The following is a 25,437-nucleotide window of genomic DNA, read 5'->3' as shown; positions in this document are numbered from 1 at the left end:
GAAAAGCCTTTTATTTTTTTCATAGCCTTGAAACTGAAAAACAGTCGTGTCAGTAAGTGTCCATGATACTTTTCTATGTAAACCGACTGACAAATAAAGCGATGTTTGTGTAAAAATATGAATATTTAATAATAAAGTTCGAGACCGTCTTGTTAAATTACAATACAACACATTTATTTTTCGTTTACAAAATGACAAGTCTGAAAACATGTTTAGTTGATGAAATAGTATAAAAGTAACCCTTGGATTTTGTTTCTTACAATATTTTGTGTTTCGAAAAAATAATATTGCTTAATAGTTGAGTAAGTATTTCGTCAAATAAGTAGTAACTTCACTGTGCCTGTTTAATTTCCATTTTGTGACATAAATCCTAAAAAATGTTATGTAAATACAAAAAGAATCAAAATACCTATAGTCCACGGCAATAGAAACGGGCAATTTTGTAAAGTACTTTCATAAAATACACTTTTAATAAGTAGATCGAAAACGGATCAATCCTTGGGAGGCTTTTGTCCAGCAGTGGACGTGATATTTATTATTGCGAAATGAACGAACGAACGAAGTAGATTGATCAGGACTGGAACATTATCTTTAAAAGATGTTAAAGTATTTTGCAATAAAGATCAAATCCAATAGTTAGTTGCCAAAGTTGTTCTGCTTTATTTGTTTTCAGTGTTTGTACATAAATGTGAAAGTCACCAAAGTATACCTATTTTAGTCTCCTGATTCCTGAGGCAATGTACAACTTTTATGTTTACCTATGTAGAGTCCCTACGTTCCATTAGTTAATCCTGAATTGATTTTTTCAAAGAGTGAAATTATCATAATACAAACAAATGCTAGAGACACACAAACAAATGCTAGGGAAACTAACATAAACAATATTATAGTCCAAAAGGTTTCAGGCAAAAAGTTGCATATTTATCGACTCTACCAGAAGCCTAGAAAGGTAAAAACACAGTAAGAAGGTAAGAAACATCAATATTTCAGCTGATTGATTCTACGGATCCTACAGTTAAATAAAGTTGTTCATAATCCCGTAATAATTAAGGAATCTCGCTCGATAGACCGACGATCTTAGTGAAGGTTGCGGGAAGCGTCCGGATGCGGGCAGCGCGGGACCAGTTTTTGTGGAAATCCTTGGGGGAGGTTTTTGTCCAGCAGTGGACGTCTTTTGGCTGAAAATTAAGTAATGAAAAAAGTGTTTTAAAAACATAACCCTCCTTCTGGCGCAGTCGGGTAAAAATAGCCCTGTAATTATTGAATCAATAGTGTGGAAAACCTTGGGGGAGGCCTTTGTCCAGCAGTGAAAGCCTTTAGGCTGAAAAGGAAGTCATGAAATTTGGCAAGTGTTTAAAAATATAGCCCTGTAATTATTGAATCAAAAGTGTGGGCAGGCCTCCCACTAGGTGGACAGACGATCTGGTGAAGATCGCGGGAGGTGCCTGGATACGGGCGGTGCAGGACCGGTCTTTGTGGAAAACCTTGGGGGAGGCCTTTGTCCAGCAGTAGTCTTTAGGCTGAAAAATTCACGAATTCTTGTAATAATTATCATTATTGAATTCATTAGGACTATACATTATTTTAATTTGTATTGATTATGTTAAATCATCATTGTCGTGTAAGTCTCTACATGACAATGTCTAAATATTGTGTTGTATATGTATGTTAGCTTTTAATAAAGCTGTTTTGTTTTTCAAAATGTTTATTAATTTGACAAGTTACTACTCGTATGAGTATAAGTTTACCTACTGAAAAATAAAAATACAATCTAAGTAAGTATGTGGTTTCATGAACCTTAAAAAATTGTATTTATAAAACTTTTTGCTAACTACGAAGTTATAATGAATTAAAAGCATATTTTTAGGTTTCGTTAATTAAAATTGGATTATCTACAGAGATATAATTAGGTACTTAATAATATGTCATCATAATTATTTAAGTTTAGATGACGGTACATAATCTTGATTAACACTTTGAAACCATTTGCGATTGTGATAAGTGCGAAATTGTAACAAAAAACAGTCTTATGTGCGGTCGACTGTACACTTCGGCTTCCAAGCCTCTTCATTGAGAGAGATAAAATTATCACAAATTTACAACAAAGAACTATCTTTGCTCGTCCTATCAACGCTTAACTTATCAAAAGCTTAATATAATAAATACGTTTACAATCAGAACAAATATCGCTAGTACGAATAATAACAATAACTGTTACATTTACTATGACGTCAATTTGACAAGATGTTTTATGGAGGCCGTATATCATTGCTCTGATTGTATGAGCAACAACACGCTATATTTATTTTTGAACAATCTAAAATTCATGTGCGAATAAAAACTATGTATTATGCAATCGTAATCTGTGGTAAGCTTCCCGCGTAATTATTCGCATAGACAATGAGGGGCCCAGACGTCGCGAATGCGAATTTTAAAAATAAGTCGTTCGGATCGAACCGTCCGCGCCGTGCACGTTCCACATTCGAAATAATAATTGTATTAAGGAAACATGAGCGCGGCGCATGTGTTTGTTTGTTTGTTTACTCGCCGGTGACGTCATATGTTTATTCTCGCGGGGAGGTTGGGGCGAAATGGACACCAAACATTTTTCAACTATTTTTTTTAGTGAATAGTTCATAATTTGCAAGTACATAGTCATATTATGATTGTACATCATTTATAGCGTTTTCAATAGAAGAAAAAGAAACATGAACAATTAATTTTAAGGTTGAAAAATGCTGATTAGTTCAATCCTGAAGTTTGTTCGTTCGTTCGTTTCAGCCAAATGACGTCCACTGCTGGACCAAGGCCTCCCCCAAGGTTTTCCACAATGAACGGTCCTGCGCTGCCCGCATCCAGGCTCTTCCCGCGACCTTTACCAGATCGTCGGTCCACCTAGTAGAAGGCCTGCCCACGCCTGCCCAATCCTGAAGTAAAAATATCAAAATAATGAAAAAATCAGCGATTTGTAAATTATGATCTACAGGACCTAAAATTTTGGAAGTTTGCTATCAAAAGTCTCACTGTTGTATTGAATTATTGGGCCGGTGATATTATGTAACTTATTTCAGAAATTATGGTTAGGTATTACATAATTAAAACATTCAATAGGATGATTTTTTATCACATTATGTTGGTGTCAATTTAAAACTGTTATTATATTTATTTTTAAGCCACTAAATAATTAAACTATTTGAAACTTTCATTTTTTTACGAAAATCATGATCAGACTCAGATTTACAGTCTGTTTGACATTTTCAGATACGAAAAGTAATTTAAAAGCTAGTTTGCCTATTATATTGGGTATTTCTTCTAGATATAAAAATCAAGGATAAGCAGTATCTAAAACTTTTGTAATTAATCAGAAACTTGCTCAAAAGAACCCTCATATTATGTTGTTTTGTTGCTCATGTAAACATTTTCCCTCTAATTTCTGCAACGACAAGGAAATGCAGTGCAGAGATTATAGACTGGATTTTGGAGTATAGTTTTTGTCCAGCAGACCGATTACTCGCCGTTTACCGCGAACAGTTTTCAAGTTCAAGAACATAATTGGCGTGTGATTAACGAGACAGGAGACAGTGTTCCGCGCGAGCCCCGCCGCCTCTTGTTTACACACGCACACAGCCGCGGCACGCACACTGCGCCGCGCCCGTCGAGCCGCTTATTTAGGTATATTGTTGTTTATTTTATTCGGCGCTATGCTCCGACACGGGGCGAGCCTTTCGACTCAGTTTTAACGCGCGTTTTATGAAACGACAACTATGCGTCGATGTTCGCTCTCCGATAATAATTATTCATATCGGGACCGCTCCTAGCGACCGAAATAGCGCGTAAACAATTACAACTTTACATTTTTGCATCGTTTGTTGAGTTTATTTTTTTATTTATTTTTTTTGCGAGTGTCCCGGCCGGCGCGCCTTGTCTCCGCGAATCTTAATAGCGGTTAATCATAGTTTATTTTTACCGCGCAACGTGTGTTAATAATTGTGTTGGGGCCGCCTGTTTCTTTTATTTAGCTATCGTGTTTGATTGAATCGCAAATTGCGGAAGCGTTTTAGCAAAAAACACTAACGTGGACTGTGAAAACGAGATCGTTCAACAATTATACTTTCAAATGTGTGTATGGTAATACTTTTGACAGTTCTAAATTTAAACGGCACGTTTTTTGAGTTTTGAAATTTGAATTTGCGCTTTGGCGGGAACGGTGGGTGCTAACGAAGTAGGCTGCACAGAAAGTTTGGAAAAGTGTTGTGCACACATCGGATGCTGGCAAGTGTTTTTTCAACGCGTTTTCGAGGCTAAGCGCTAGTTGTTTGAACAAGTGTGTTTTCTAATGGATTTATTTTGAGGTGAGTTTAAATTTACTTGTGTGTTGGTGTTTGTATTGTTTGTTCAACGTGTTTTGTGTGCGTGTTCGCGCCGGTCGGTGGTGGCGGGAAACTGTGTACCTAGCCGGTTCTACTCGTGTGTGAGTGTACAAACAGAGCGCTGGTGTGCGTTAGCGACTTATTGTCACTTTGTAAGAGGGGAAACAAGGAGGGAGAGGTTACTTGTCATGTATTTAGGCGAAGACAAAACTTTGATGAGTTGACTTTTTAATTTATATGCTCCTTTTATGAGCGGAGGCCGAGAGACGTCACATATTTGCTCACGTACTTGGCCGTCGATATCTGTATTGATTTTTGACATCACGCCATCAAATATTTTATGTAAACGCGAAAAGTGATTAGCCTTTTCACGAATAAGGTGGCTCGTACTTTCCAATTACGATTGGGCTAACTGTATTCTAAAATTTTGTGTAAATGTACAGCTTTTTACAGACTGTATTAAGTATTTGATAAAGTTGCGTACAAATAATGAGACGGATTTTTGTAATAGCTTATTAGCAACTCGATAGTATGTCCTTAAACCTACCTCTATTCTACCTCCACAATTTATCATGTAAAAGTTTATTTTTAATTTTAACTATACATTAACCCATTATAGACTGAGTTTTCTTAAAGTGTCAGATTTTTGTTTTTTTGAAATGTGTTCATAATTATGGTCTACATAATGCTATACAAGCATTAAAAAAATTATTCGACCTGTAATCTGGAAAAAAAATGCTGGTACCATATGGTACCGCTAGCCTCTTACCGTGTCAGTTGGTTAAAACATAACTTTATCATGGACTTTATAAAATTGGGTAAATTATATATTCTATTATTATTATAATATGTATTAATATACAAGCAAATAACAGGAGTGATATTAAATGTAAAAAAGCTGTATATTGGGTCAGCAATATTCATTTTTATCTTTGAATATTCAAAAATTTGGAATGGAGCTTGGCATTGCACGCTGCACATAGCCCCACGTTACATTTTCTATACTCTGATATTGTTCGAGAGTTGCAATTATCTTGAGTTTATTCTATAAATTTCTGCTTTTACAGAAATTTTTTTTCTCGTCTTGGGACCTTCATCGTCCTCCAAAACTGCCAATGTTTGTGAAAGTTACATCTAAAATAAATAAAATCCCATGGTTTTGTAAAGTATAGGAAACTATTTTACTTTATCTTCCTATATACCATATATACCATTGAATATATCACATACTTCCCAATAAATACAGTAAAAACTAAAAATCATAAAATAATTAAAAAGACATGGTAAGCGGCTAGCGGTACCGTACGGTACCAGTAATTTTGACATACAATATTTCCCATTATTATTACCTATCGACGTAATTTTACACCATTTCACAATAAAAGCACTTATGGAGAATACAAGATTGTAACAAAATCAGTATTTCACTATCACACAAAAAAAATATGATCACTTACTTTTATGGCGCGTCAATTTTTAAGAGAAAATTTTGATGCGCTCACTTCAATCATCAATTACACACAACTGATAAGAATAACTGTCAATTTTTTTTCCTATAAGCATAGACCATATCTATTGGCTACGATTTGCATCAATCAGAGCACTGCATCTTTTCACGTGTTAATGTATAGAGCCAAATTAAAACACACAAAAAAGTGGTACCATATGGGACCGCTAGTCTATAATGGGTTTATGCTCAATAATACTCAATATCATTTTTTTCTAATACCTAGATTATCCATATCATGCTAAAACAGATTATCACTATAAAAAGGGAATTTCCCTTTTACATCACTTCTAAGTAATGGTGAGGTAATCTTTTAACCCATTTTTGAGACAAAATTGCTTTTTTAACTCAATTAAGTACTGTTTTCGCAACATTTCCTGGTAACGTATTTTTATTCCAAAATTTTAATTTAATTGTATATGTAAATATTAATGACATTAGGTTAAAGTAACTTAGTAGTAATCGACCAAAATAAAAAATAAACCGCCAAAAAATACACTGAAACAAAACATTTTGCTTAAAATAACAATCATTATAGATAATATGCAAATTACGTATGTACTATATTATAGTTTAAGCGACATTATAGTAACTATAATGTCGCTTAAAGACTTCAATCAACCGTATAATTCGTAGTTAAAGAAAAAATATGTTATACATAATAAAAAATTAACCTATGTTTATTAATTGAGGATTGATACATTGCCCACTCTCCCCTTATTTTAACATTTACTAAATAAAAAAGTAACAAAATTAAAAATTTTGTTTTAAGGATGAGGTTATTTTATTTTAATGACATGATCTTACGTCATGAATCCCTACAAATATGAAAGTTTGTTACTCTATCATGTAAAAACTACTGAATGGATTTTGATAAAACTTTACAGTTTTATAGTTTATACATCAGAATAACAGCCTTTTTATTACGATTTGTGACGAACTGAATATAGAACCTATTTTTGGTTGGAACTAAATGCAGCAGCGCAAGGTCAAAGTCAGTTGAATTTATAAATGATTTTCACTTAGATACAAACTGTCTTTTACATTATCATTTATCTCAGAAAATAATTACGTTTATTTATTTATTTAACAAGTAAAAAGTTACATTAGATATCTTTAATTAAATACCACAAGGGTTTGAACTAAAGCTAACGAGTTTACAATAAATTCAAAATAATTTAACCAATTTTATTATTCTTGGTACTACTACTACTTTGCCTGGCCCATTCCCATTTTATTTGGGGTCGGCCCAATACAATTTTATTATTCTTGGTATTTTAAAAAAATAATAAAGATGATTATTGATAATATTAATGTTGATACAGTTACTGTAACATAATGTAAATGTAAAAAGTGCGAGTAAGTTTCAGAGAAAGATAAAGATTGCTAATTAAAAGATGCCCGATCTTAATCACCAATTTATCATTAAGTTTGACCACAGCTGACTTTAAGTAGTAACAATACAGACTAATTAATGATAAGTAGGTACTACTTACATTGTGTAAGAGGTAAGAAAGGTAAACAGGAACATTTCGCTTCATAATACATCCATTTTGTAAAAGAAAATAATAATAATGCAATCACTACCTTGAAGAGATTAATAATTATTAATAATAACATCTGTATTTGTGTTATGTCGTCAACAAAATATTCCAGAATCCAAATCTCTCAGTGGGACTGGGAAAGGCAAATAAAGGGGATGGATTGTAAAAACAGGGCTTGTGTGCCCTCTTATTGGGGTTTTGGGAGTCTGTAGGGGGATAGAAAAACGGGCATGCATTTGAGATGCTGAATAAACATGAAAAAGTGAGGGTTTTCGCGTAAGAAAAATCCGCCAGATGGCAATACGCGAGGTCCAAATGCTGCATGATTGGTTATTTTTGACATGACATTGACAGATATATGTCAAAATCCAACAATCACGCAGCAGTCAGAGCCCACATCCACGTTCCGCTATATAGCGGATCTTTCATACGCGTAAAATCCTCATTGTAACCAAATAATTATGTGGTACTACTGATTGAACTATTCCCACCTCTCGTTTTCACCGCTGCAATTCCTGTGTAGCCAGGATCTACAGCTTGACCGCCAATTCAATAGAGTAAAAACTCAATCAGTAAAGGCCAACTGGTCCAGAGGGAAAATCATGACACCCGCAACGAAATTATTTAATCAGAAGAACGTCATTCTGTTAATACAAATTAACAGAACAAGTATTTTTTACTTTTAGCATTATAAGAGACCCTTTTAATTCCTACTATCCTACTAATATTATAAATGCGAAAGTTTGTATAGATGTCTGGATGTTTGTTACTCTTTCACACAAAAACTACTGGATTTTGATGAAACTTTACAGTATTATTGTTTATAACCCAGAATAACAACGATCTGTGACAAATTAAATTTCACGCGGGTGAAGCCGCGGGCAAAAGCTAGTTGTGACATAAAGCCCGACTCTCCTCTCTCTCCTAGTTTTTCTATTTTCTGTCTGAGGATGTTGTAAACTTTAAGCTATTATTAATCCATAATCAATTAATCACGAAGAGTTTTGCGGAATTAATAGATTAATATTTTGTCATGAAACTTTGACTAACGTAAATTATACTTATCATTTCGATAATTAATGACTTAAAAAGTCAAAGTCCAAAATTCTTACAAAAACTCGTTAAAAGCCTGTTATAGAAGAAACCCATAAACATAGGTTTTATTTAAATTAATTTTATAGTAAACTGTAGGTCAAGGTACAAACTATGCCAATACGTGCTTTTTTGCTACAACAATGTTTTAAAAGGTATATAATTATGATGTCGACTATACTTTGATGATACAGTTTAATATTACTGTACTTTGACCATAAAATTAAACAGGTATTCAATTTTAATACGATGGTGCCAAACGGCACCATTGGCCGATGACTGGTGCAAACTTTCAAAATTTCTTATGTGCCGTATGGAGACAAAGGGTTAATTAGGTACAAAGCTTACGGGGCTATTCTCACCTCTCGTTCCCACCGCTGCAACTCCTGTGTAGCCAGGATCTACAGCTTGACCGCCAATACAAACCCAACCAGTGAAGTTCAAGTTTGTCCCGGAGGAAAGTTAGTTCGTTGGACCCGCGTTCGTTGGTCAACGACATTAGGTACAAAGTTTGCGTTTATGTAATAAAAATAAAATAAAACACACTGTATAATCTAGTGCCTCCTCCTTTTTTTGAAGTCGGTTAATAAAAACTGTACGGAACCACCCGCTAATATTACAGTCAAACTTGACAGTTATAAACTTATAACTCATCCGCTCACAAGGACTGATTGTCCTAAACACAAGGGCTACATTCATAAGTACAGTCTAACCCGAAATATGCACTATGTATGCGACTTTCAACCTTACATTGTTGAGCTTAAGGAAAAGTTTCAAGTAGGGTTAAAAAAGGAAATCTCTTTATTTGTTCTGAGTATTCTGATTTTGATAAGTCTCTTTCGTAGAGTTCAAATATGAACTTAGGTTCAAGTCTTTTACAGTTTTTTACAGCCAATAATTAGGTAGGTAAGAACTGCGTAGCGACATTATAAAATTATAGTGTCAGGTTTCAAAAACCTAAACTGCACTAGGCAACACCATTATTTATTAATTTAAGAATATTAGGAAAACAATAAAAAAATACTCGCAGTCACACTAAAAATAACACAGATAGTCAGCAAAGTTTCCACTTTATAAGAAAATCACGGAACTAATGTAAATATTTGCTAGAAAGCTAGGTACTTCTTTATGGTGGCGTTCTTCTTAAAATGGTGTGTTGATCTAGATATCGAATAAGTACTGAATATTGTTAAAATAAGATAAAAATATCACAAAATAACTTACAATTCCGGAGTTGCTGAGTTGGTAGTTTAATAAACCCGCCGCCCCTGGACTATTGTGGTGAACCCGATCGTAATCGTAACACAAGCATATACAGGATGGAATTTTGTAATGCCACCTGGAGTGAAAGTACTCTTAATACTGTAGATATGACCTATTACTCAAAGAAAACATTATTTTTTAATAGAAAGAGAACTGCATTCAAATATTTCCAAAAATTTTTCGAAAATTCACCACCATACCATAAAATTTTCTGTAGTTAAATAATTAAAATAATTATAGATTTCATGGTTTTCCTTTCATTTGATTTATCAAGTTTGTTAGAGAGATTTCATCTTTATACTTAACCCTAACGATCGATACAATAAAAATACAGGGTGTAATTTTCAACAGACTTTAGTTCGATTCCCGGATGTGACAAGCAAATTTTTTGAAATCTTTGAATGCAGTTCCATTTCTTTTCAAAAATAAGGAATGTTTTCTTTGAGTAAAATTTTCTATCTACAGTATTAAAAGTACTTTCCCTCCAGGTGGCATTACAAAATTCCACCCTGTATTTTAGCTTACCACGGGACTATTAGTAATTTGTGCAATACAAATATTATTTTCAAAGGAAACAAAAACAAAAAGCTCAATCAATCAAGCATTTTCAAAGAGTGCATCACACACCACCACTACACTAGATATATTTCAGAGAACTAATAAAGAAATATTCATGGTACATCAAATTAGGTACTAATTTAATAACGAAGCCAAGCTTGAGAAGATTAAGTTTATTTGCCGTTATCGTTATCGTAAGTTATCGTTATCGTAAGTTATCGTTATCGTAAGATATCGTTTGCCTCCTGTAAAAAAAAAACCATAGTTATTTGCCATTAACATAATTACTTGTAGCATAATGAGCTTTTTTCAGAAGATAATAATTAATAAGCTCTGTCACGGGATCCCACTTTCTCAGACTGCACAATTACATGAATAAATATAAAAAATAAAATAAAATAAAACAATGCAGTAACATCCCTGACCTGGCTGTTTGATCAGAAAACATTGGTGTAACTTTCGTCAACATACAAAAATACCATAATGTTTCTCAAGAGGATTTGCATTTAACTACATACTACACGTTAACATTGTGTTAACCTTAAGTACCTATAGTGACGTGAGTGTCCCACGCGCTTTGACAATTTGGACTTTTTTTTCGTTATTTTATATAAAATAGACTCGCTAGTCACAGTGACTAGTACAGCCGTGTATGATACCGATCCGATCGGGCGAATTTGAATTACCAATGAGTTAATACCTCTACCACCCGCAACAGATCTGTAGTCACACCCAATTGTCACTGCAGTGTGACCATTGTTAATTTTACTTATCCGTAATCACACTGGTGTGACTACGGGTAATTTTACCCGATCCGTAGACACACCGGTGTGACTACGGATCACTTAGTTCGACCCGTAGCCACACTGGTGTGACTACGGATAATGCAATCTGACCCGTAGTCACACTGGTGTGACTACGATTGGTTTAATCCGGTGTTTAGTCACACTGGTGTGACTACGGGTAAAAGACCGATTTGTAGTCACACCAACATGCCCAACTATTATTCTTCACCCTATTTTATATTATTTCCTCGTCTTTACATCTTATAGGAAGCTGCTAATACATTTGATACATTTTACATTAAATTACTTATTTATTAACATTAAGAAGAAGATAGCATAACTATATTTTTTTTAGTTTTACGACATTGTCAATTGTTATGCACTTTCATCAAAAGCAGTAACGTAAAAAGATAATTATATAATATAATATCAATATTGTTTTAGTTTTAGTATGTTGTACCCACACTTAACAATTAAAAATAAAGTAAAAAAAATATAAATGTTACATCTTTTACCAAGAAAAACACATTTAAACAAATTAATACAATATAATCACCTGTACATGTTTATTCGAGAATAAATACCTATATTTTCTTTGGATTCATGACAATGAAAATGACGTAGGATCGTATGGAGTAGGTACTTCAGACTTCAGATTGGTGTAGATCAAGGTACAACAGACATTTTTATTCACGCAAAATAGGGTTTGTTTTAAACAGCAAGTTAAATGCTTAAGCTTGATACATTTATTTATCAAAAAAGGAATAAAAAAAATATTACTTTTTAACAAAAAAAAATGTGCAGCCGTAACACTCTGCGCTGCATCACTAACTCCATGTTCTGAATTTTTTTAAAACTCCAACTCACCTTAAAAAAATCTATAAAAAGAGTGGGAACTTTTAAAAACTATACCATTTACAATAACTTTTAATGAAAGTTTTTATCTCTACATTTTCTGTGCGTAAAAATGGAGCTTGACTTTAAAATTTTAGAAAGAAAACGCGGTGTAGTTCTTTTGTTCGAGGGACATCGGTATTATAAACAAAAAGTTTATGCTAATAAGAGCATAATTTGGTTTTGTAGTAACAGGCGCAAACAGAAATGCATAGGATCGGTTACTACACACGTAAGTACCATAATACATAATGGTATAAAGGATCTGCCACACTGTATGCGTTCTGAGGGCAGCGGTCACGTCAAAGTGAATCTCCTGACCGACAATGCAAATGGGGACGTTTGGCAGAAAACAGCACTAGCTAGCGCTAGTAAGAAAAGTGGCGTCCTTTTAGCGGTAAGTGCTGTCACTGTCAAAAAAAAATGTATGGGAAAACGTCACTCTTCAAGTTTAGCAAACGTGTCCTAGCCGAAAACATGCTAAAGTTTCGGCGGTTGCCATGGCGATCGCCATTTTGTTAAAAATTTCTGCCAATCGCAGCCAATGTTGTTCACATGACACTGACGGAGAATGCATCCATTGTGGCAAATCTTTAAATGTTAAAATTAAATTATCTAATAATACTACAGTATGAGGGACGTAAGATCGGCACCTTATTACCTAATATTTATCTTAATTTGTCAGGATGGGAAAATAATAAAGCGCGTGGAGCATTCTTCAGATTGTAAACGTGATTATGCTGGTAATGAAATACTATGTTATGTAGACAAAATGAAAAACGAAGCTGGTACATCACCTGAATCGGTGCCGAGCATTTTCAATAATCATATCAAGCCCATATACAACAAGGGTCTACATCTGATCACTAAAGTTCCATCGTTTGATAACGTGAAACGCAGCTTGTACTCGGCACGCAAAAAGAAGTACCAAGTAAAGAAAACTGTCTACACTCAACTGGATGAAGTGGAAATACCAGCGCAGTTCAACAAATTCCTTGTAGCGGACTACCAATATGAAGGCTCCAGAGTAATACTGTTTTGTTCTCCTGAAAGTAAGAAGCAGCTGTCTAATATCAAAGAATATTTTATAGATGGTACTTTCAAGAGCACGCCGAAACCATTTACGCAGCTTTTCTCTATACATGGCGATCTGAAGAGCACTTCTGAATCGAGTAACGTAGTGCCACTTGTGTATGCCCTAATGAGTGATAAGAAGGAGTCGACATACCTCGCACTATTCGATATATTAACGACGCACTGCCCAGAATGGGCTCCAATTAAGGTCCACGCTGACTTTGAGTTTGCTGCAACGAATGCTATAAAGTTCTTTTTCCCAAATATCTCAATCAAAAAGTGCTATTACCACTTTAGCAACAGCATCTGGAGTAAAAGCAATTCTATAGGAATAAAGTCGAAGCTGTATCAACGTATTGTGGCGATGTGTGCCTCTCTACCTCTTCTTCCAACAGCCAGTGTTAGAGATGGATGGAGTTACATCCAGTCCCAATCCGAGGAGTTCAATGACGCTAAACTAAATGAGTTCTTGAAATATATGAAAAACACGTGGATCAAAGACGACGAGTTTATAAATGAATGGTGCGTTTATAACGAACGTCACCGCACTAACAATGTCTTGGAAAACTGGCATTCGCAGTTAAATAAACGAGTGAATAAAAATTACGTGACCATTGTTAAGCTACTGAGTGTACTTGAAGAAGATGCTACAACTAATTTGATAAAAAGCATAAACATTGAACACAAGACCAATCCGAATAAACGACGTAAGTTGGAATTGGATAAGGATTACTTTTTAATAATGAAACAAATGGAATTGATTCACGGTGAAATTACTGCTGGCCAGTTTCTTGAAACAGTGCGGTAAAAATATTAAAATTCAAATTGTTTATTTAAGCAAGTAGGCTCTCAAAAAGCACTTTAATGCTTCAATCACACCAACAATGCCAATGACAGGTCGCGTGAACTGTCATGGCTCGCGCGACCTGTCATTGGCGTATGATCGCGCCGGCGATGGCGATCTGCATGTGTTGGTGTGGTTGAAGAAGCTTTAAGGTTCGGCCAAACCAATGCGATCACACGCGATCAGCCGGCGTGCAGCGATGGCGATCAATGCATTGAAGACTGGTCGCCATCGCTGCACGCCGGCTGATCGCGTTGGTTTGGCCGAACCTTTACTCGTCCCAACCCTGCCACTGCTTCGGGACAGTAAATGGGCCAGTGCTGAGAAGAAGCAGCGTAAAACTGTCACAATTGTCAATAAATATTTTTTATTTTTGATCCTCTTTTTTTGCCTATTGTTTCTGGTCGTCAAGGGTGAGTCGGGCGAAAATGGTATGACTATGGGAAAACAAAATTAACTGTAGTCGCACTGATGTGGCAATCCGGTGTGACTACGGATCTGTTTGGTTGTAACTCCCAACCAACCCGGGTGTAACTGAAACGTGAGGTCAGTAATAGTTTTTATTTATCATAAACATCATAAGTAGAGTTTATTTTTAATTTATCAACAAATACCTTTGACCTGCCGATAATTGCAGAATACTATTTCAAATGTTTAAAACATAATTAGTTAGGGATAGTGCTGAGAAGTAGCGCAAGAAATTAGTCACTATAGGGTTTTTAAATAGAAATTAAAATCTTTTGTATTTTCATTATTTTTAAATTCATGCTGTGAATGTATGAATACAGGTTTACAATAGTTTCTTAGGTTCACCTTGTGCAATCTGAAATCTGGAACGGGAATTTTATTTTTTTCATTACATTCTTATAAGTCACTCTATTCTTACTTTATATCAAAGAGATTGATCTTACGTGACCCCATTGTGACCCGCACTACTCTTTTTTTCAGCAAAATAACCTCTTTAGCCCTACTCTACCTATAATACAATAACACCTACATTTACCTTAATTCGTGGGCTTCCTTTTAGAAAAATAAGCAATTTCTTGGACCTAGCATTATTTTCACAGACCACGTGGACGGTTATCTAATAGCCCTTAAGTCAATAAATAAAAATGTAGGTATATCAATAAAATTGCTATTGCAAAAATATATTAACTAGGTAGGTACTCCTTTTTGACTGAAACTGCTGAAAATATAATATTCAGGATATTAATGTATTTTCATGAGAGTAGCTTAAATTGATGCAAATGAGTCCAAAAATAAGCAGAATATAAAAATAAAAACGTCAACGAAAAAGTTCGTCTTTAAAATGCAAGGTCCTTTTAGCACTCAAAAACTTAGTTACCAACTCAACTTTTAAGTAATTCATTTCCTCCAAAAAGAAAAAAATAGATTCAAGAAACAAAAAAGTCTTCAACTATTTTTCATTGCTAATTCACCGTACCTATAACTGCGAAGGACGAAAATCATTCAGCCTTTTATTTTTCGTGAAAATTAAAAAAGTGCTAACAAGTTGTTTTAAGAAAGTCTTCAACTACTTTGTCATTTTCACTAATTTATTTACTGTATAGTAGCGCAGACAGGATGAAAATCATTCAGTCATTATGACACAATGAAGGTTCTAACACAGTATTTAATAAATACTTTTTCAATTTGACAGATGAAAAAAAAGTTGTGTAATTTATTTTTCGCGAAATTTAAAACGTGCGTGCCAGTTCGAATGTTTAGGAAGGCAAAGGAGGTCGGAAGCATAGCTGATAGTCGTTTATTTAGATTTCGAGGCCGCACATTATTTAGGTTGTTTTGTTTTATCAGTAGGAAGGCGCAATTTCGTACACACTGAACTGGTAAACGCGAGTTTTGGAGATAAACCGGTTTGCGATTTTGTTTCGCTATTTACCTAATTCTATTATTAACTGAAATAATTAATTGTTTACTTCGTGCAATTCTAATTTATGTTGCTTAAACATGATTAAATGTAGGTATTGTTGCTTCGATTAGCAATTTAATAGTGCTATTATTTTACTTAATCAACACTTATTAGCTCCGTTAGTTTGTATAGTCAGTAATTAGACAAGATATTGTCAAAGAAAAAATCCAATTTCATTGAGCATTTTAATGTAAGTTCTATATTTTTCATACATATCGCTGCACCTTACATTATCGTACTTATCGCACTGTTTTATAAACAATAAAAATATTAGCGCACGCAGTGTTATCGCAAAAATCTAGATTTTTGGACCGAAAGGCCGAGTACTGTTTACATTACCCAGTTATTTATCGCTAAGCATCGGGACAGACACAAACATTATGCAGATGATAGAAAGGTGATAAGATTAGTATGCTAAAAATCAAAATTATAGTACCTAACACTAGCGACTTCGTACGCGTGGACTCGGTTTTACCTCCTTAGGGGTGGAGTTTCATAAAATACGTTCTTAGTGGATGCCTACACACTGTAAGGAACCTACCAGCCAAATTTCAAGTTTGTAGGTGTTAGTTTTTGAGATCGACCGACGATCTGGTGAAGGTCGCGGGAGGTACCTGGATGCGGGCGACGCAGGACCGCTATTAGTGGAAATCCTTGGGGGAGGCTTTTGTGTCCAGCAGTAGAAATCATTAGTTTCTGAGATTGCGTGATTAATCAGTGAGTGGTACTCGTATTTCGCGTTTATATTGTATTGTTTATGATTTTCAGTTAAAATATAGAGATAATTTTTACCTATTGATAAATAAAATGGTAACTGGCTATGTTCAGAAAATAATAAACATATAATAACATATTGGCAAACAGTGGGCGTGTCCGGCAGCAAAAGTTTTCATACGATTTGAAATTCTTTGCGGCTGTCAATTAAAAACTAAAAAACTCATTAATCATTAGAAATTACACGTAGAGCTTTTAATTGAAGGTCAAGATTCTCCATGTTCCAAAGATTGGAGGCAAATAACCGGTACCTCTAATAAGCTATATTAGAGGTACCAGAACCAGGTTTCTGAAGGTTTCAGATCGTACCTCATTGAAGACAGACAGAAAATCATAAAACTCATTTATGCAAGTAGGCTTTTAAAAAGCACTTTTACACGTCCCAGTATTAACTCTACCACTGCTTCGGGACAATAAATGGGCCAGTGCTGAGAAGAAGCAGTGCAAGAAAGTCTATTAATTCGAAGAATATTATATTCGTCAGAAAATTAAATGATGATGACAGAATTTGTGGTACCTAAAGCAGAACTGCTTGTAAACTTGATATGAAATCAGATCATTATAAAGTTACAGTTAATTGTCTTTGGACCCCCAATCTCCATCAGAAGTGAAATAATTAAATTAAAATTGATAACTGCGTAATTAATCGAAAATTTTCGGCACTTTCCGCCGTATCTGATTTCTCGCCATATACTGTACATGTTTGTTGTGTATTTTTGCAAGGCTCGAGCCCGATAACGCTATCGGCCGTCACGCCTACACCCACACTTGCACACACACACACAAGAGCTGTGTGAGGTAAAAAATAGTCATACTTTTGTTGCTAGCTTGCCTAAACTGTTTGTTGTCTCTCTGGGTGTGTTTTTCGTTTGTTCTATATCTGTTGAGTATACAATGTCGGTTTACATAGATAGTGCTTGGGCTTGGTCGAATAGAGTTATAAGTAGGGCTTGAATACCGGAATTCCGGAATTTCGTAACTCCGGAATTTCGGATAGATTTTTTCCGATGTTTCAACTCCGGAACTGAAGCCAATATCGTATTCCGATATTGAAATTTTTCATAAATTATTTTAAGTTTTCAAAACGTTAAAGTCTCTAAATAGGTCCTTAGATAAGGAAGTCCTTGAGATATTATGTATTCGCAACTTTATTACTAACTAGCTTTCCGCCCGCGGCTTCGCCCGCGTGGAATTTTGTCTGTCACAGAAAAACTTTATCGCGCGCGTCCCTGTTTCAAAAACCGGGATAAAAACTATCCTATGTTCTTTCCCGGGACTCAAACTATCTCTATGCCAAATTTCATCAAAATCGGTTGCGAGGTTTAAGCGGGAAAGCGTAACAGACAGACAGACAGAGTTACTTTCGCATTTATAATATTAGTTGGGATAATTAAAGAGACAATAGAGCGGAACAAAAGATCCAAAATGTTCGCTAGAGACAACTCTAATGGGCAAAGCCAGCTGAAGACAGCGAATGATAGTGTAAATTCAACAAAACCTGAGGATTCTGGGTGAGATCGAAAAGTTTTTATGGACAGCTATATTATACCTCGGTCACCAAACCTGTTAATAGCTCAGCCACAGGACAGTTTCAAGAGCTAAGCTAACTCGACACTATACCGAAGATATCCCGGACATCAGCCCTTACGAGATTAGGATGGTTCTCAAACAGCTAAAGAACAACAAGGCACCGGGTGATGACGGAATAACCTCGGAGCTTCTGAACGCGGCGAGTGATAAGCCGATACTGAAAGTCCTTCAGAGACTGTATCTCCGTCTTACTCCAGGGAATAATGCCAGAGGCACGGAACAAAGGCTTGGTGGTGTTTTTCTTCAAGAAAGGGGTAAAAGTCATGGAGTTACAGACCCATCTGGGTTCTGACTCTGAGTCATGTCTACAAGCTGTTTTTGAGAGCCATCACGAATAGTCTCGCGCGTAGGTTCGATGACATAGCTTCTCGAGGAAGCCGGTTATCGAAAAGTTTACACTACCATATACTGCATCTACAGGGTGACAGGAAAAGCGATACATTCCTTGATAGGGGTTAAAGTAGAGCTTATTTGCAGTCATTTAAGTCATATGACACCATGTCCGAAACTTGTTCATTTCCAAGTTATTCAATACAATAGATAAAATACTAAGTTTTTCATTTATTGAGACCCAAGAATAGTTGTTAGTGTGACTTTTTTATTTATTATTTTTTTTATGAGAGTATCTACTAGACGTTTAAATTCAAATAAAAAAATAATGATGTAGTATTTGTTAAACACCTGTACCTTTTTGAATAGCTAATGAATCAAGGAACTAAATTCTGTAATTTGTACGCAACATTCCATACATTTTTTCTTGGAAATTCTTCGTTTATTTACCTAAAACATAATATTTTTGCAAAATGATACATGGTTTTTTAGCTTTAACTTGAGTAATGACGATTCTTTCTTGCAAATTTTAATTTAAAATGTTAATCCTATTGTTTAGCTGTACGAATACAACAAAAAAATTAACATTATTCCGTATTCTTCATTACAAGGGTACATTTTAACATAAAAACGGGAGATTTTTAAAAAAATACTTAAATCTTGAATAACTTGGAAATGAACAAGTTTCGGACATGGTGTCATATGACTTAAATGACTGCAAATAAGCTCTACTTTAACCCCTATTAAGGAATGTATCGCTTTTCCTGTCACCCTGTATACGCTACGGCAGGTTATACAGAAGATCGAAGAGTCTAACTTGCCTATATGCCTGGCGTTCTTAGACTATGAGAAGGTCTTTGAGCCTGGCTGAGCACGAGGGCGATTCCTCTGCAGGGAGCTGTGAGGCAGGGAAATGTATTAATACGTCGAATTCAACTCGGCTGGGCAGCGTTCGGGAAACTACATAACATCATTTCGACCAAAACACCTCAGTGCATAAAGACGAAAGTCTACAATCAGTGTGTGTTACCAGTAGTGATGACATACGGTTCGGAAACGTGGCCTCTTACTATAGGCCTTATAATAAGCTCAAAGTTGCACACCATGGTATGGAGAGTGCTATGCTCGGTGTTTCTTTTCGAGACCGAACCAGGAATGAGGAGATTCGTAAACGAATTAAAGTCGCCTGACATATAGCGATCGGATTAGCAAGCTAAAGTAGCAATGGGCAGGGCACATAGTACGTAGAACAGACGGCCGATGGGGAAAGGTTCTGAAGTGAAGGCCACATACGTGTACGTGTTTGTCGGGAGGCGCTTTCTTTTTTTATCCAACTCCGGAACTAGAACCGGAATTCCGGAGTTGAGTGCCCAATATCGGAAATCAGTTCCGGAGTTGAAAACTATCCGATATTGCAAGCCCTAGTTATAAGTTGGAGGTTGGTACTACTTGCAAAGAAATCGATTTAAAGTCTGTAGGAAAGACTACTCATCTAACTCTTTTATTTCTATCAAATATACTACGGCGACGACTATAATAAGACTATTATAATCGTCTGTTCTGTTCACTATTAAGAGTTTATTAGTGAACAGAACATTTCAAAAGAGCATTTTGTTTTTCAATATCTTAATTACATAGAGTTTGCAAAAGTTTTTGAAGACCTAAGTCCTTTGTTGTACCACTACCACCAATAAAGATTTTAAATAAATAAATAAGTCGTAAGCTTTTTTTTTAACTTACATATTTTTAACTCTACACAGGTATACTCGTATTGTACTATGAACTAGGTAGTAGTTTAGGTAGAGGCTGGCTCTCTTAATCTACATTGCTTGATAAACTTTTGAAATATCAATTAATATAAGTACTGGCTCTTTCAATATTGTACCGGAAGAAGGTACTTATGCAAAAATAAAATAAATTAACTTAAAATAAAGTCTTCTCGTGTCTAAACTTACGTACGGTTTGCGTGGGTTTACCAAGCACTTGGTAACGGTTCCAAAAAGTAACGATTTCAATTGAAAAGCAAATACAATTTTGTCAAATACTACTGTTAGCTTTGAGGAGCCGTTCTCGTTCGTTTTTAAACAAATATTTTTTAGGAAGTCGAAATTATATTTCAAACTACACCTAATTCTTCTGATTCAATTCCTTGCGAGTTCCAAGACAGTTAGGTATCCTTGGGATTCCACAAACTTTCCTGTAGGCCTAAGATGCGCGCCGTGAAAACTTTTATCGACGTCAAAATGTATGGGTTAAATCGATAAAAAGGCGTGATAACCGCTTATCGCGGCGCGCATCTTAGGCCTACTGGTTGGGTTTTTATTGGCGGTCAAACTGTAGATCCTGGCTACACAGGAGTTGCAGCGGTGGAAATGAGAACTAGGAATAGTCCCGTAACCAGCATACACGTGCAGCGTGTCATTTATTGTCCCGAAGCAGTGGTAGGGTTAATATTGGGACGTGTAAAAGCGCTTTTTAAAAGCCTATTTGCAAAAATAAATGAATTTTGTGTCAATTTTTTTTCACAACTTCTGGATAGGTACTAAAAAGTCATGGTTACATGGATCCTTTTTGTTAAGTTTTTACGTACCTTAAAAAGTTAAACGTATGTGGCTGTTTTTTTCGTACGTATACAAATTAATTAGCAATTGTTGTTTTACGAATATTTACATGTTTTTTTTATTCAAAAACAAGCAAGGACATGTTTATTTGCATTGTTTTCTTACAAAATAATAGTTTTGCTTCAAAATGATGGCGGATTTTTGCTTATTTGTTATTTTTTTGTTTGCGTAAAACATGTTTACCGAAATTAGTTTTTTTGCATATTTTCCTAAACGTCTGGAAGTCCTTGAAAGAATTATGGAGATGATATTGGCTCTATATTTTTTGCATAGGTCTACATAATAATATAGGTTTTTCTGCAGCAGATTGTAGTAATCATAATAAAATAGAAGGATTGCGCCTGGATTTAGGCAGCACGGGACTAATCGTCATGGAAATTCTTGAGAGCCTTTGTCCAGCATAGACGTCTTTGGTTGAAATCGAATGTCCACCAAGAAGGCTTCTACCAACCAACGTTCAAATAAATAAAAAATGCTGCTTAATACATTTGATTAAAGTGGAATCTAATTAAATTGTGGCAGCAGTTGTTTTTTTACCAGTAACCTTGTTTATAGAAAGTTGTAGGTATGCTAGAGTAATTACTTAATGCATATTTATTATATCTATAACGCGGTGATGTTTTTTTTCCATAACGATGAAGCTTGGCCTACATTTCTCATGATACTCGAAAAAGGCTAGGGTAATGGAAGATGGAAAAAGCTCGTTCGTTTCAGCCAAATGATGTCCCACTGCTGGACAAAGGCATCCCCCAAGGATTTCCATAACGACCGGACCTGTGCTGCCTGAATCACACAACCACACAACCTTGTCGAATTGCCAATAAACAAATTTAAGATACATATAAAAATACCCTTATGTCCAAAGGGTAATACAAGGTTCGAGACTATATTGATGACAAGGATGCGTGGTCAGTTAAGTCTGCACATATTTGATGTACTATTCTTACCGTTAGATAATTCCTGGCTATTGCCAGGAATTATCTTAACAGGACTAATTAAGTAGTGACTGAGTTTGTTCCGGCGTTTCTTCTCAGAACTTGCCATATGTTTGTCTCGAAGTGCTGGTAGGGCCCAAAAGATAAGGAGACATGTAAAGTGCCCCATAAGGGCTACCTTTTTTTTTTATTATTTTCTATTGACGTTCATAAGTGCCACTTGTGGTCTAAATTGAATAAATATTTTTGATTTTGATTTTTTGATTTTGAATCCAGGCGGCTGGTAAACTTGGGAAAAACCTTTAAAGTCAAAATAGAGCGTATTGGGGTAGGCTTAGATCACTAGTGGACTCTATGAATAAATAGCTAAGCTGAAAAACAATTTTTGGAACACGATTTCCCGAGTAAGTACCTACTCCGTGATAATATTGATGATAGTAGTATTATTGTATCGCATTTGGTACACCTACTACTTATTTTCATATATTAATCATTTTTTGTCGGTAACCACTACGAAATACGCTAGTTTACACTTACTCGTACTAACTTATCGACAAAGTGATTATTTGCAATTGAATATACCTACAGAGCTCTATAATAATCAACGCTGTGCGTTTGACTTCGCATAGCGTTGCTGCTTCACTCAAGCAAGCATCGTTTGTGAATACGGGTGTTAGTGATATAAGTGAGCACTCACTTATTATGTCACAATGGTGGTGTGATGTTATTGTTTACTTTTAATCACGTTTTATCTGAAATTGTCGAGTTTAATGCGACAATCAATGAAGACAACATTATTTTTCGTTATATTGCGATGTTTTTCATTCAAATATTTTTATTTGGTTTTTGTTATACTATGTATTATCATTTATGTTCATCACTATATTCTTCTTTGAAACACAGAATGACTTCTTGAATGAGTGACAGAATCTTTAAGTTGATTCCCATAATACCTAATAAGTATTCTAGTTAAACTGGAAAGAAACATTTGAAAATTCATTTAGACTTTTCAGATTGTGCCCCTTCTAAGATTGGATCCCAGGACTTCCTGATCGAGAGTCCAATCTTCAACCACTTGTATCCCTTCTAGGATTCAAACCCAGAGCTTTCTGCTTGAGGGTCCAATCTCTAACCACTAAACCACGGTTTCATCAACAGTATAAAAGGCTCAAATATCTGATGCTAGGACCTGACCTTCGACCTCCAGGTCAGGTCAGCAACTCTGAGAAGTAAACGTAATAATTCTATTGTAACTTAGCACACAACTGGAAACGCGACAATTAGAATTACAGATCATCACTTACCATCAGGTGAGATACAGGCCAAGAGCTTCCTCAGTGTGGATAAAAAAAAAGAACAGCATACGACGTCGATAGAATGCAAGTAGGTGTAGAAATTTTTATGGAAATGACCTATGAGTAATATAAATCAATTTTGCTGTATAAAATGTCTTCTATAAGTCAGTCAGTAGGTAGCAATAAAGAAGCTGTAATTAATAGGTTTTCCGCAGCTGCAATCTTCAAGCAGCAAAATGAATTTCTTAGCCTAGCTTACTTTCTGCTTTGTTATGTTCCCTGACGATTTTATGAAGAAGATGGAAAACCAGGAGCTTTATTTAGCAAAACCCTCTTTTCAGTAAGATAACGACGATTATGACGTTGGTAATGTCGCAGAATTGATAAATACGAGCTAAAATGACGTAGATACACACAAAATTGATAATAGTAATGCACAAAATAAAATTGAAGGAAAACAAAAAAGTTTAAAAATAGCTTAGAATTTGCCAATAACTACTAAAGTAATAAACTAAAGTATCGTAATTAATGAATATTATGTAGTAAGTACTTAGGTAGGTAAATCTAGTTCCAGATTATATGAACAAAAATAAAAATAAACACAAAAAAGTTTATAAATAATTTAAAATGCTATCATCCTAAGCAAGTAACCAAATAACATTCAATTAGTAGGTAAATGGTTCCAGGAATTTTCGAACTAGATCTGATTAAAAATATCCATTACAATCCAATTAACTTTCAGCTTACGTTTCAATTGAGTACGTCTACTAAGAAGAGTTATTTTTGAATTTAGGGGAATGTCACGTTCGTACAAAAGATTTTTATCAAGAAAATTTTGTCGGCCATTTCTAAGAAACCAATGAGCAACTCTGTAATGTTTCACACATCTTGTATCACGGCTTTTAAGTCTGATGAATGAATGAATGGACACGTAATCATTAAAATTAATAGTAGGTATCTACAGTTTTATCATTATTATGTTCCTTCCTAACATGAGATAAAAAATATACTTAAAGCTATTTTAGGAACACTAATTAATGACGATGATGGGCATGTATTTATTAAAGATAATGATTGTAATTAATTTGCAATAGCATAACTATATGATAATAAAGACGAGAGAACTGATTGAATTACTTTTAATAATCTTCGACTTAAAGGGTCAATTTCAATATGACAAGACATCATCATTTCAGTCATAAGACGTCAACTGCTGAACATAGGTCTCCCCCAATGATTTCCATAATGACCGACTGGTAGCGGCCTGCATCCAGCGCCTTCCTGCTACCTTTATGATGAGGTCGTTGGTCCACCTTGTGGGTGGACGTATTACACTGCGCTTTACGGTACGTGGCCTCCACTCCAGAACTTTCTGCCCCATCGGCCGTCAGTTTTGTGTACTATGTGCCCTGTTCATTGCCGCTTCAGCTTGCTAATCCGTCGGGCTATGTCAGCGACTTAAGCCTGTAACAAGACAACTCAATTCAATATAATACTTGTAATAATTACAAACCAAGAAGTATGAAACAAACCTGTGTTAGTTCACAATATTAGCGTAAATGTCTTACTTATAGTGTTAATCAGATAGCAATAGAGTTGCGCAATTTGTTTGTGCCGACATCAGTTAGCGTAAAACAATGAAGTATGGGAAAATACTCGGCTTTCTTAACCACTTTTATACGTACATACATACGTACAAATTGTATTCATGTGAAACCGAGTTAAGTAAGAGATTAGTTATCTGTAAGTTTGTACTTATAGCTCTAAGCGGAACGGTTTGAGTTATGAAATCATAATTTTTAGATCATTATTCGAGGTCAAAAGTTATTGACCTGGTATTTACCAGGTAGGATTGTTGATTGTTGGATAGTCTTTTAGAAGACAGCAGTTTACTGGAATAGTGAGATACTCCTAAAACAAACTAATGTAGTGCAATGCCAAATTTTCAAGATTCGGAAGTAAAACGTGAAAATTACGTTATTGCCTGAAGAATTTCCAATTTATGGAGTTTGAGCTGTAAGCATCGAAACA

At 35.2% G+C, this 25,437-nt stretch overlaps 1 protein-coding gene across 2 annotated transcripts in view; it reads left to right on the top strand.

The window, feature by feature from the left end:
• The first annotated feature begins 3,708 nt into the window (after window positions 1-3,708).
• Window positions 3,709-25,437, top strand: part of FoxP (forkhead box transcription factor P) — a 60,577-nt gene continuing 38,848 nt past the window's right edge. For both annotated transcript variants that reach the window (XM_028304847.1, XM_028304848.1), the window contains exon 1: window positions 3,709-4,352. The gene's annotated coding sequence lies outside the window, so the exon portion shown is untranslated. The remainder of the gene's footprint in view (window positions 4,353-25,437) is intronic.

This window comes from Ostrinia furnacalis, unplaced genomic scaffold (genome assembly GCF_004193835.3).
Source record: "Ostrinia furnacalis isolate ACB-3 unplaced genomic scaffold, ASM419383v2 OfSCF1535, whole genome shotgun sequence".
NCBI lineage: Eukaryota > Metazoa > Arthropoda > Insecta > Lepidoptera > Crambidae > Ostrinia > Ostrinia furnacalis.
The sequence above is the reverse complement of the archived record's forward strand: the minus strand, read 5'-3'. Positions and strand labels throughout refer to the sequence as shown.